At 44.0% G+C, this 11817-nt stretch overlaps 1 pseudogene; it reads left to right on the forward strand.

The window, feature by feature from the left end:
- Positions 1 to 10756: 10756 nt before the first annotated feature.
- LOC121163512 lies at positions 10757 to 11407 on the forward strand (annotated as a pseudogene).
- The last annotated feature ends 410 nt before the right edge of the window (positions 11408 to 11817 follow it).

Consider the following 11817-nt stretch of genomic DNA (forward strand, 5'->3'; position numbering starts at 1 on the left):
AAGAATACCCAACACAAAAGGGACCCATGGCTCAAGTGGTGACTGTAACCTTTTTTTTTTTTTGTCACACTGTATGACCTATTTTTTTTTTTTTAACAAATGCTATGTTAACATCCTTGGGTTAAAGTCAGGCATATTCTGTGGCTCGCAGAAGACACCCTCCCCAATCACACCCCAGGTCCATCTTTCTGTTTCATAGAATGTAACTGCTTGTTGAATGTCAGGGACATGTCCAGGCTTTCCTGATCAACACCTAGAGATGGAAGGTCAGAGGAGAGGACTCCTTCAGACTCTCAGAGCTTTGGAGCCAGTGCACATTGGAGATGATAGGCAGCTAAGGCTGGATGTAGCAGGTGCACGTTGGAGATGGTAGGCAACTAACACTAAGTTCAGCCCTGTTAGCAATTCTGGCCCTGCCACCCTTCCCAGGCTGTTTGACCTTCACCTCTCTGTGACCCAGTTTCCACCATACTAGGGCTAATCCCTACATCACTTTGGGCAGATTAAATCAGGCAGCATGTGCCCAGAACCTAGAATAGTCCCTGGGTTAGATTCCTCAGAAAGCAGTAGCTGTAAGGATCCCCAGCAGCAAGGCCTCCCCACATTGGGTGCCCACAAACAGCGTGGCCATGGTGCAGGATGCAATGAATCACTTTTGTTTGCCCCATCCTGACAAAAGAAGTCCCCTGGCTCTGGCTGGGTGCGAAGTAGCCAAAGCAGAATGAGCACTAAGAGCCCCCTTTGTCCCGGCAGCGGCCTCATTTGCTGGACACAATGCAGCCCTGGTAGTCCTGGAAGCCGGTGCCACTGTGACAAATCTGTTTGGGTTGGAGTAGCACCAGTTCTCTGCTATAATGCTGCCAAGCTCCCAGGCCACCCGAGCGCAGCTGCAAAGCCATTCAGAATGACCCAGCCCCAGTGCAGGGTTCTGCAACCTCTGCCCATGAATTTGGAGAATCAGCGATTCATTTTGATGACCTTGCTCACCTCTGGAGTGAGGTTTCCCAGGGGTCTCAGGGCTGCCAATGGGGAGGATGAATTCTGGAGAGGCTGCCTGGGTTCTAGGAGCAGAGTTCTTAGAGTTGGGAGAGAGAGGCCACTGGCTTGTTCCTTATCAGCGGATGCCTGTACAGGATCATTATTGGCTAAGGGAGGCTTCCACTTTCACTTTTGAAGATATTCTAGAGAAGAATGAGGGCGATTTTTCATAGATTTTGATAGAGGGGTTCATAGTGCAAACTGAAGACCAGAACAACTTGGAAGCTGATTTGCAGGTCACGGGTTCAAGCCTATTAGCATGTGAGCAGACCTAGTACCTCTGTAGGGACCAGGATCACTTTGGGATCTGCCTGGGAAAATGTCACAGTCACAGCTATCCCTCCCAGGTTGTTGGCATCTGCACCGTCCCACTTGGAGAGGAGTGAGTGGCACACAACAACTTCACCACAAGCTGTCACAAAAGCAAAGATTTACTTATTTATTTGAAAGGCAGAGAGAGATAATGAGGTTTTCTATCCTTTGGCTCATTTTCCAAAACCCCACGACAGCTAATGAAAGATCTGGTCAAACCCAAATGGTAGCAACTCCCCAGAGTCCCCCACATGGGTGACAGTATCCTGAACATTCGGGCTTCACTTAGCTGCCTCCCAAGAATGTTAGCAAGAAGCTGGATCAGAAACATGGAGTAAGCAGAACTCAAACCGGGTACTTTGGTATGGGATGGATGCAGGTATCTTAGACACTAACTTAACCCACTGCACTATAACATCTCCCCCAAAAGGCAGCTATTAAAATATTTTCTTACTATTTTTACTTATGATACAACACATATAATTGAAAACCTAGCACCTTAGCGATTTTCGAATGCAGAATTCAACAATGTTCAGCACAGTTGCAATTTTGCCATCTCTAGAACAAACTGGAGTCTTGGCTCAAACTGAAGCTCTTGACCCACTAACAGTCATATCCCAGAACCCCTTCCTTTGCATCACTGTTTTCTTGTTCTGTGAATTTCAGCTCCCTGCAAGAAGTGTTAGCTTTTATGTTTTTGTGAAGACTGTTTTATTTCACTCAACGTGATGTCCTCAAGTGTCATGTCATCTCACTGTGGCAAATATCAGAACTTCATTCCTTTGTGTAGCTGAATAATGTAACTAACTGTCTTTTAAAACTGCAATCCTGGGACTGGCACAATGGCACAATGGCTAAATGGCTAAATCCTCGCCTTACAAACGGTGGGATCCCAAATCGGTGTCAGTTCATGTCCCAGTTGTTCCACTTCCCTTCCAGCTCCCTGCTTACGGCCTGGAAAAGCAGTAAAAGATGGCTCAAAGCCTTGGGACCCTGCACCCATACAGGAGTCCCAGAATAAGGTCCTAGTGCCTGGCTTTGAATCAGCTCAGCTCTGGCCACTGTGGCTACTTGGGGAGTGAATGGGCAGATAGAAGATCTTTCTCTCTTTCTCTCTGTAAAAAATAAATAATAATAAACTGTAATCCCATGAGGGATTCTTTGACAATGATCCAGAGCAGGGCAGGCCACCTGTTCAGTATTTAAGGAAGCCTACTGAGACCCAACGTTACTCTGTATTTCCATTCTCTGTGCTTGATGTGCCCCCACCCATGCTGCTAGTCAGCTCCTCAGTGAACTTCGGTCGTGGCTATGCAGGGAGATCTGGGTCATGCCTGGAATTTTGTACAGAGTTCTGGGGAGAACTAGATCTCACATCAGGGAAGAACTCTGACCCTTGGTACAAATGAGGCCCTTGGCAAGTCACTTCCCCATTGTAAGGGAGACTGTCAGCTCTCCCAGGTTGAATGAGCACTAAGTGGGGGACACACAGGAGTATTCTGACTCTGAAAATGCAAGATCTGACATGCTAAAAAATATCACACTTTCTGAGCATCAATACAACAAACCAAGTGGGAATTTTCACCCTATGAAACTTCATTTCCATTACAAAATTATTTAAACTACTATGTAAACTTACCTTTAGGCTATAGATATAAAATATATATGAAACAGAAATGAACTTCATGTTTAGATTTGGGTTTCTTGCTCAAGATCTTATTAGGTATATGCAACTGTTCCAACAGCCCACCCCCAGAAAGTCCAAGGTTAGAACACCTCTAATCCCAAGCCTTTCTATGGGACACTCAATTTTATTTTAAAGAATCAGGCTTGCTTGGTGTCTAATAAATTTTTAATAAACGGATGCTAAATCCTTTTTTTAAAGATTCACTTATCTTTTATTGAAAAGGCAGAGCTATAGAGAGAGGAGAGGCAAAGAAGGATCTTCCATCTGCTGGTTCACTGCCCAGTGGCTGCAACAGCCGAGATCTGAAGCCAGGAGCCAGAAGGTTCTTCAGGGTCTCTCATGTGGTTGCAGGGACCCAATCACTTGGTCCATTCTTCGCTGACTTCCCACACCATTAGCAGACAACTTGATCAGGAGTGGAGTAGCTGGGACTTGAATCAGCACACACATGAATGCCAGTGACACAGGAGGTTTACCCTGACTGCCACCATGCCAGGCCCAAATAGATGTTAAATCTTAATACAAAACAAATCAGAGATGAGATTCTTTAAGGCCATCACTGTGGCATGGTAAATTAAACCTCTGCCTGTAGTGCTGGTATCCCATGTGGGCACTGGTTCGAGTCCCAGCTATTCCACATCCAATGCAACTCCCTGGTTTTGTGCCTGGGAAAGCAGTAGAAAATGGTCCAAGTCCAAGTGCCCCTGCACCAATGTGGGACATCCCAAAGAAGTGCCAGACTCTTGGCTTCAGACCAGCCCAGCTCTGGCTATTACAGCTGTATAGGGAATGAACCAGCAACGCTTCATTCCCTACATAGCTGACTTTCAAATAAAAATAGATTTTAAAAAAATGGAATAAAACTGAATAAAACTGTTTCAGGCATAAAACTGAAACAGAACAGCAGTTCGCCAACTTTTCACAGGTCAGGGACTGCTTTGAGAGTCACATGCATAAATATACAACACAGCACTGAATTTCTGGAAGTTCTTGAATCTTGTGACAGCCACACATGGACTTCAGGCTCAAGATCAAGGACCTGGGATCAAGAAGTCAGAAAAGCAAAAGCTCCTACAGATCATGTTTTGCACAGTTTGAGTAAACAAGAGACAGAGTCCTATGTGGTGCTGAAGAGGCATTGTTGTAGAGGGTTACCGCAATCCAATCAAGGTCACCACTTCATGGTATTCAGAAAGGTCCAAAGAACTTGGCATTTACTTTTCATTATACTGAGTGTGGTGTACCAGTCTTAAGGTTTCTCATTCACTCAATGCCCTTTGAAAGCATTAATCTTCATTCATCCTCATAGCTACGCAATATAAATACTTATTTGTATGGGTCTTGTGGTTGGCTTCATTCAATTTCTGCTTCCTCCTGTATGCATTCTCACTCAGGTAATGGGGCAGGGCTGTCTATTGCTGTCTCCCTGTGCCTCACAAACACAACCCTTTCAGTGAAGTCGTGACAATACCTGTGGGAGTTGCTTTAAACTTTCAGATGCACCAGTCCCATTAGTTGTGTTATGTTCTCAGCTGATGGAAAGACCCCATTTACAGTTATGTCTCAATGATAAGTTGACATGGCATGGATTTGGCTTTGTATTTTTACAAACACATGTTTTTACTTATTTTAGAGCACAGTGACAAAGATGAAGAGAGAGAAGAATCAGGGGAGAAAAAGAGAGAGATGCTTCATCGCTTGATATACTTCCTAAATGGCTGCAAAGGCCAGAGCTGAGCCAGGCTTAAGCAAGGAGCCCAGAGCTCCAGCTGAGACCCTTGCAAGAGTGGCATGGGTCCCAAGCACTTGGGTCATCAACAACTGCTTTCCCAGCTACATTAACAGGGAACTAAGTGAACAGCAGAGCATCCAGGAGATTGAACTGGTGCTCCACTATGGGCTACCAGCAGCATCACAAGGAGTGGGTTAGCCCATTGCTCCACAGTGGGAATTCCCATTGTGGTCTTGTATTTTGATCTTATATTTTCAGGGGGGAAAAAAATTAAGGGCTCAGATGACTTAACCCTAAAATTGTATTAGCATCTTCTCACTCTTGGAGTTCTCTATCTAACAACAGGATCAGGGATCCAATGCAAGGAGTCATCCCACTGCCTGCCTCCCTGTGACCCTGGACTGTGCCCCAGCCAGGCCCAGGCTTGGGCATCCGTGAGCGGTTATGCAGTGTTGGTTGTTATTTCAAGTCCTCCCCCTGGCACCATGCTGACTGTTGTTACAGATACCATTGCTCTACCCTACATGCGGTGGCCTGGTATGCACATTTTACTGAATTTCAGTATTCCTTGTCACTGCGGTTGCTAGTGTAGCATGAAAGATTTATATGGTAACAAAAGCCTCTTGTGTAAGCAGGTAGGGGAAGAAACATATAGGCCATCTAATCTTCTAATTGCCCAGGAACTGGCAGGTCTCCTCATTCCTCAATCATAGAACCTTTGATTGAAGTCAAATAATCAATCTATTAAATCTGATATCATGCATTGGTTTGAGTAGCCATGCTGTTATAAACTAGTTTAAAATGGCAGTAATCTGAAGAATCCAGAGGACGATAAGAAACAAGTTGGCTCACACAGTTAGAGCAAATAACACAACTGGCTCAAAATAATGTGACGCCTTCCAAACCCAGAAACCTGGAAAAGACAGCATCGGCTTAAGACTCGTGTTTTTCCTCCAATAATCTCAATTCCAGCAGAGCCAAGTAAGAGTGGCAAGAAAAAAACTCAGTCAGTATATCCTTGCTGTTTTGTTTTTGTTGTTTGAAAAGCATTCTTCTCCTAATTATGAAATGTGTCCTTTGTAGAAAGAGTTGGAAACAAAGACAGAAAGTTGCTTAAGACCTCATTTGCCAAACCTAACTATTCCAGTCATTTTAATGCATGCCTTTCTTCTTTTGCATTGACATAAAATGAATTTTAATAAAAATTATACACTTATGGTCAAAGTCTTTTGGCCTGACATCATCTACTATCATAGGATAATTTCTATATCAGTAATGATTTTCCCGTATTAGCTACCTAATAGCTGTGTACAATTCCATCATCTCAGCTTTATAATTCTGTTTATTCACAATGCATTCCTAAGATTAATAAGGCTCTGAAAGATATCTTTATATGAAAATCTTCAACTCCATTTCTGATTGTTCTAGAAATTTACCTCCTATTGTTAACAAGTAAACCAATCTTAAGCAGTCTCAAGCTCACCATTCAATATTATATTTATTTAGGAGGAATTTTACCACTAACCAATAACAGGAATGTGGGTTGCCAAAGAAAAAGAAGCAAAAATGACTCCTATAGCTCAGAAATATATAGAAAATTAAAGTTATTAATTGATGAAAGCTTTAAGGCCAGGGATGAACTGGATGAACTGCTTCCCCTAATATCACATAGATACCAACAGAGAGATGCAAAGGAAGGTAATGAAAACACAACCTCAAATGAAATTCCCAACCATCCCAAAAGCTGCTACTATGGAGGAAAGTGACACAGTTAGAGAAGTCCTAGGTATGTTGGCAAAACCAGTGTAGTACACAGACTGGCCTAATCTCTGAATTAACATGGCAAAGATACAATTGCTAATGATATCAATCATATTGACTATCTTTTTCCTCTTCATTTTCTGCCTACAGATATTTAACTAGGGAAATAGTTTTAAAAGGTTTATCATGAAAAATGGCACTCTCCCCATCTTTATCCATCTTCTTGCCAGAGACAACGGCTCTCTTACTGCTTGAAGTGGATTCTCCCGGCATTGACGTCCATGACCTTAAATGGATTATTTCTAGACTTTGTGTGAAGCAGATTGCTCAGATTTTGTCTCCCCTTGTTTAGGGGTAGAGAGATATTCCACTTTGACTTCACATTGTGGCAGGTGAGAATTTCACTCCATTGCTACATCCATGAGCACACATACAACCGCTCAACTTGTTTGAATGCATTATGTGTTAGATCAATACAATGATTTAATTACTAGAATAATGGTCTCTGCTTATATTTCTGTGCAATTTCATTCTCTCTGGGTATACTGTTCGCTTCATTTACCTGACTTTATGAGATGAGCCATTGAGTCAGGGTCAACTTCTTCACCAAGTTATTTAAAAATTATTTGGAGACATTCAGTGGCCTCAATCAATTCTGATGCATCATCTCTGTCATGCACCTTGGAGCTGTGTCTCTAATCCCATGATCCAGTTGCCTTTACGCCATGCAAACAGTGCCTTAGTCTGTCTCTCCATGGCTAATCTGCTTCCTAAATCTCTAACCTTTCTCTTTCAAGAAAGAATTCTTAAGAATGAAGCCTTTTGAGAAATGTTTTTATGCCACCCTCTTATTTGGCTGACATTTGCCTGAATACTGAATCCTGGCCTAGAAATAACTACACCTCCAAATTGAGATGGCATTGATTCATTACTATGTAGATTTCAGAATTGTCAAGATACGCAAAATGACTCAGATTTGTAATCCTTAATGTGTAGTTTGATTTTCTAGCCTATAGATTTTCTCTTTTTAAACAGTTGGAAAGTTTATGATATGGAGTTATTTTCACCATTGTTCCATCTGTTTCAGTTCTGTGAAAGAACTGAGAGATTTAATCTCTTCATTTTTCTAGTCTTATTTTTTCCTCTTCCACCATACTTTTGCCTTTCTATCATATCTTTTGAGCTATTTCCTCAGTTTTATCTTCTATTCCCTCTATTGAGTTTTCCTTTGCAGAGGCAGCCTTGAATTCCTAAAAGTTCTCTTTTATTTCCATTTTGGGTTTTTTTTTTTTTTAGTACTCTATTGTTTCATGGATGTTTTGTCTGAGAATATCAATTGTAAGTGTTCCTTTTTACTTTATTATTTTATTTTTAAACATTGTTTATATAATTGAAAGGGACACACACCCATATGGGTCTCAGATTTGGCTGGGGAGAGCCAGGTGTGAAGGAAGGTGGAACAAAAGTTTCCCTTTTTTTTCTCCTGTGTCCACAAGTGGGGAGAAGGGAAAGGGACCACCCCTTGCTGTCAAAATACATCAGCATTGAGGAATGGGAGGACTGTCACTTGATGACACCTTGGAGACTCCAGTGTAGGGAAGTCTCCCAAGGGTGATACTTGAATGGTTTTGGTAGTCATGCACTAGGGTTGAGAAAATCTTTCCAAAGTCTACTAGATGACAAAGTCTACCTTAGTACATTCACAGGTCCAGGAACATGTTGCAAAGCTCAGCCTGGCGAATGGGCCAACCTGTTCTGCTTTCTATCCTCTGATGAGGTACTTGACATTCTCTGCTGGCTGTCATGTCCTCTGTGTGCCTCTGCATATATTGTCCACTGCACAGGCATCAGCAACTGAAAAGGCCCAGTCCCAAACATGCACGCCAAGGTCAAATTACTTTATCTTGTAATTTTCCCTGTGGCTGGGTTCTGAGTCCAGCCATCAAGCCAAGGAGTCCCCTAAAAATCTTGCCTGGAGTGACCTCAGAGTTGACTCTCGTGTACACCAGTTGGTGCAGGGGCAGGTTCATTTTGCCACCTGCACCCAACAAGGCACATGTCAGTTGATGCAGCTGTCTGATCCATTCTGTCTCAGCCCCATCTCTCACACAAACCAATGGGTGCTCTGACCCAGCCCATCCAAGCCCATTAAAGACCCAATCTTCATGCACACCAGTGGGTGCCACAATCTAATCATGATGATCCCCAATAACTACCACCAGGTCAATCCCAACCACAATTTTTGCATTTGCCAGCATGTGCTATGACCTAGCCCAGTCCACCCCATCTGGCTCTCATACACAGCCATTCGCAGTGTAGTTCAGCTCAGCCTGACTCATTCCCAGACCCAGCCCACATGCATGCCAATGGATGTTAATACCTTGCCCAGCCTTGTCTGCTACCAACTCTGGTTCTTGTGCTCACCAGTAGGAGCTGCAGCCAGCAGAGTACTGCCTGTAGTTTTCCTATCAGGCCTGCTCCCAGTTCCTGGTCTTGTACCTGCCAGAGTACTGCAATCCAGATTGACATGACTTGCACCCAGTTCTGGCACTTGCAAGTAGGAGCTATGGCCCAGCCAGACTGTACCCATTTTGACTCTCATGTGCACCAGCAGGTATGGCAGCCTAGCTCAACCTGGCCTATTCTCAGTCCCAGCTCTCATGCTCATCAGTGAAAGCAGCAGCCCAGCAATGGAGTTCCAATGTTACCCTTCCAAACCCACTCCTAGCACTGGGTCTTCTGTGTGCCAGCGGGTGCTGTGCCCCAGTATGAGATGGCCTGCCCCCAGTCTTGGCATTCACCAGCAGATGCTACAGCCTAGTTCAGTGCAGGCTACCCCCAGACCTGGCTCTCACAATCCCCAGTGGAAGCTGTAGTCTAGCAAGGGATTCCCCAAGATTTTCCTATCAGGTCCATTCCCAGCCCCAGATCGTGAATATGCAGGCAGGTACTTTAAACCAGCCTGACATGGCCAATCCACAGTTCAGCTCCTGCTGGTAGATGATGCTGCCCAGCCCAGCCAGGCATGACCTACACCCTGGCCTGGCTTTCATATGTGCCAGCAGATGCTGCAGTACTGGCCTGGCATGGTCCACCCCCAGCCTCAGCTGTTGTGCTCCCCAGCAGGAGCTACAGACTAGTGGGGAGTTCCCCAAGTTCCTCTACCATGCCCGGGATATAATACATTCCAGAGAATGCCATGGCCGTCCTTGACAGGGTCTGCCCTCAGTTCTAGCCTTTGCAGTCTGTTCTAGCTTGGCCTCCTCTCAGTCCTGGTTCTTGTGAATATCAGGTGGGTTCCTGTCAGGTGGGCTCCTGTCAGATGAGTTCTGTGGTCCAGCCTGCCCATCACTACTCCCAGCTCTTCACACAAATTGGCTGGTGCTACAGTCACACAGAGGCAAGCCCATAACTCCCCTACATAATCTGCCCCCAAGATCAGGTTCTCTTGCATTCTGGTGGGTGCTGCAACCCAGAATGACATGGTTCCCACCCTCTGTTCTGACCTTCATAGGCAGGTGCTGGTCTAGCCAGTCCCAGCGTTTGCATGTATCAGAGGGCAGTGGTGATGCTATTTAGCCCAGTCCAGTTCTATCACATGGGTGAATGCCTTAGCCTGACATAGACATGCTCCCCAGCTTCCCTCCTCTAAACCACTCAGTTTTAGTTCCCTCACCTACCTGCAAGTGCCGTGGCCGCGTGCATGGAATACCCCAGAAGTCATTCCTTCCTGTCAAATATGTCCTCTGATGTTCCCACTCCAACATGTCCCCAGGTCCCCTTCCCTTGGGGAAGGGTGGGAAGTCCTGGCCCAGCATGCCCCACCCCCCCTCGTATATTTAGAAAAGAAATATAGGCAGCTATGCTGGCACAATTAACCAGGCCCACAATGCCTGCTAATTATTGTCTGCTCTTCTCCCAACAGTCTAACATCTGCCTAGGCACAACGCAACCCAGGCTCCTTCCTACAACTGAGGTTAAGTGTTCTTACGTACATGATCTCTGTTTCTTCCAAATTGCTTTCAGTTACTTGATTGTTTTGGTTTCCAGCTTTACTTTTAGGGTCTTATCTCAAATTTGTAGAGACCATTCTGTTCTGCACATATTTTAGAGGAGTTTTCAGATCATGGGTAGGGGTGTGTTGGCAGCTTTCTGGGTGGACAGGTGGTAGTGGTGGTAAGGGATTCACAAAGACTCTCTGGTTCTGACAGCTGTGTGGGGATTTAGCCACCACCATGTTGAATAAAAGGGCCAAGACCAAGACCACCAAGAAGCTCCTTTAGCACACAAAACCCAGTGTGTTTTATCATGCTTGACAAGTCATAGATTCAGGAGTTTAAAGAGCCCTTTAACATGATTGATCAGAATCGAGATGGTTTCATTGACAAGCAGGATTTTTATGATATGCTTGCCTCACTGGGGAAAAATCCAACTGATGAGTATCTGGATGCCATGAGGAATGAGGCTCCTGGCTTTATCAGTTTCACCATGTTCCTCATCATGTGTGATGAGAAGCTGAACAACACAGACCCAGAAGATGCCATCAGAAATGCTTTTGCCTGCTTCGACAAAGAAGCAATGTGCAACATTTGGGAGGATTACCTGCGAGAGTTGCTGACAAGTGAAGTCCGATTTACTGATGAAGAAGTAGATGAGCTCTACAGAGAAGTTCCTATTACGAAAGGGAATTTCTATTACATTGAGTTCACGTGCATCCTTAAACATAGAGTAAAAGACAAGGGCAACTGAAAGAATTTCATATTCCAGCCAAATGTTCCTTGTTACCACTTTGGGTATTTCTGAGGTTTCTCTCCTGGAGCCTATTGCACACCCTTAGCTTTACAGCTTTTGCCTTATCTGTATTTATTCTCCGCCATTTTGGGCATATGTTTCTTTATAATCAAACTGGAAATAGGACATTCTTTCATTTTCAGATTAGAAAATAGGGTAATTTTACTTACCAACCCAGCTCCCTGTAGTCTATACAAAATCAAACTTTTTTTGATAGAAAGTTATCCATTGAATTTTTTCTGAACATCATTAAACTTCATGATAAAATGAAAATTTAAAAAAAGAACATGGGTGGGGCTTACTGGATGTGAGTTTCCGTAAAAGGTAATCTGACTGAACCCTTTTCTTAGGGAATCTCTGACACTAGTGCCTTTTGGATTTTGTTCCTGAACTGGTCAAATACTCAGGAAAGATTATGTAATCTCTTGCATGAAGGTTTTAGACCTGGTTTTTAATTTTCTAAAAGCTTAGTGACGGAAGAGAACTAGAAATCAAT

The sequence above is a fragment of the Ochotona curzoniae genome, unplaced genomic scaffold (genome assembly GCF_017591425.1).
Source record: "Ochotona curzoniae isolate NIBS_2020 unplaced genomic scaffold, NIBS_Ocur_1.0 contig_64, whole genome shotgun sequence".
Lineage (NCBI taxonomy): Eukaryota > Metazoa > Chordata > Mammalia > Lagomorpha > Ochotonidae > Ochotona > Ochotona curzoniae.